Below are 2,533 nucleotides of genomic sequence, written 5' to 3' on the forward strand. Positions count from 1 at the left end.
ACACGATATAGACAGACAATTGATCAACCATCCTTTGCTATTTTAAGTGAGTGTCAACCTTTAGTAAAGTCCTGTCTTTAGTTATCCTAAATAAATCTTATACAATTGATATCTTAATTATAACTTATTAACCTTAGTTGTATAGTGCATAATGAAACGTTTGTCAATCTGTATTGTTCTAGAGAAAGAATGGGCATTCATTCAAGTCAAAGTTAATTTATCATGGATGATTCCATCATTCCAAGAGAGAGAGAGAGAGAGAGAGAGACACACACACACAGACAGTGAGAGAGAGACACACAGAGAGAGAGAGAGACCTGGAAAGCGAACAGGCTCTTGGAATGGGTGTCTGGGAGGAAGTGGGGGGTCTTTCGATGTTGATTAAAGGGCAAGCAACTAATGTCATGAGTGCAAAATTAAAGGACAATAAATCTAATCTAACTGAAATTGTGTAGCACAGACCTTTCTATGGATCAAAACCTCAATATTATTATGGTGTAGTTAATACTTCATGTATCCTTAATCCCTAGGCTAATGAGGCACTAAGATGTTAGTAAAAAAAAAAAGAACGTATGCCAATGACAGGAAGTAACGGTATACATGTGTGTGTGTGTGTGTCAATCAGAACTAAATCGGCCGAGATCAAGTCCCTTTTTCAGCACCTACTCCCCATACGCATGCGCAGATTGTCAACGGAGTCTGAACGGCGCGAGACGACGCAGGAGGTGGTTGGGTGGGTGGGTGGGGGGGGTTGGGTAGGAGGGGTGGGGGAAAATTGTACATTGGAGGCGGTTGGGTGGCGTCAATACTTTTACCAACGGATTTCCAATTCCGCATGCGCGTTCTGCGATCTGATTGGCCACTGACGTTTCTGGTCGTGTGACATGTGCGGCCAATCGTGTGACGCCTGTTTCTTTCACCGGTTAAGCTTAGGCACTCTTTCGAAGTTGGTTAAGGTTAGAGTTTGTCTTAGAGCAGGGCGATAGAACACCAGACCCTGATTCCAAACTCTAACCTTAACCAACTTCGAAAGAGTCGCCTAAGCTTAACCAGTGATAAACTAGGCGTTAGGTAGTTTGCGTGCCGTTCGAGGCGGAAATGGGCAAAGACACAGGCGTCACGCGATTGGGCACACATGTCACATGACCAGAAACGTCAGTGGCCAATCAGATTGCACCAGAAACGTCAGTGGCCAATCAGATCGCAGAACGCGAACGCGGAACTGGAAATCAGTTGGTAAAAAAATAGATGCGGTTGGGTGGGGTGGGGAGGGGGGGTAACTACATTGGAGGGGGTTGGGTTAGGACATTTACAGGGGCCAGTTTTGAATTGCGGTCTCCCGTAGGTGTTCATTGAGAGTGGTTTTGAAAGTGGGTAGTGATTCACATTCCTTTACAGCTTTGGGTAGGGCGTTCCACATTGATGTGGCATAATTGCGAAACGTATTTAGTCCCTTGTTTGAGCCGAATCTGGGTTTAACATGTGGAGCTCCCTCTGGTGTTGTGATCGTGGTATTCACTGACCTTTGGGAAGTATTTTGACATGTACATGTGTACCTTAGTCGTGTAGTGTATCTTGTAGACCAGGCCCATTGCAAGTTGCTGTACTCTGTCGTCTACTCTAAGCCATCCTAGGTTGTCAAAGTGGGCAGGGGTGAGGTGGGTTCTAGGAGTAAGGTCAAGCAGTAGTCTGACCAGTTTGTTTTGAGATGTTTGTCATTTAGTTTTTAGCGCCTTTGAGGTGCTTTGGTACCATGAGGTGCAAGCATAGTCGTAGTACCCTTGAATGAGTGCTCCTGCCAGAGTCTTCAGGGTATTCTTGTTTACCAGAGAGGAGATCCGGTACAAGAATCGAGTTCATTGGTTGACTTTTTTAATTACATTGGATGCCATTTTGTCACAGGAAAGATTTGCCTCTAGGATGGAACCTAGGTATGTAATTTCATCTTTCCTTGTGACAATATTGTCACCCACTGTAACTGAGAAGCCGTCGGTCTTGCTGAGTTTGTTATTTGAACCGAAGAGAATGGACTCTGTTTTGCCCAGGTGTAATGATAGTTTGTTATCAGCGAGCCATATGCAGATTTTGCCTAGTTCCGAGCTGAGGGTTTTTTCAACCTGTAACTTGTTCTTGTCAGAGACCAGCAGGGCTGAATCGTCCGCGAACAGGAACAAGTTGCAGTCATAAGCTGACGACATGTCATTTGCATAAATTATGAACAGTAGCTGTCCTAGTATGCTTCCTTATGGAACACCACAGCTCACTGGGAGGGGGGGGGGGGGGGGGGTAGGGTAGGGTAGGGTACCGTTTACCTCCACCATCTGTTCTCTCCCCTCCAGGTAGGATTGCATCCAGCTCACTGATAGACTATCAAAAGTCAAAACCAATTGCTTTTTTACTGTATTGTACCCATTCTGCAATCTGTTAATAAAATAAAATAATCAATCAATCAATCAATCAGCATAAAGATGAACATAATAAAGGAATGCATTGATTCATTCATGACACTGTTTAATGAGAAATTGGAGGGGAA

Source organism: Notolepis coatsorum, assembly GCF_963971535.1.
Source record: "Notolepis coatsorum genome assembly, chromosome: 13".
NCBI lineage: Eukaryota > Metazoa > Chordata > Actinopteri > Aulopiformes > Paralepididae > Notolepis > Notolepis coatsorum.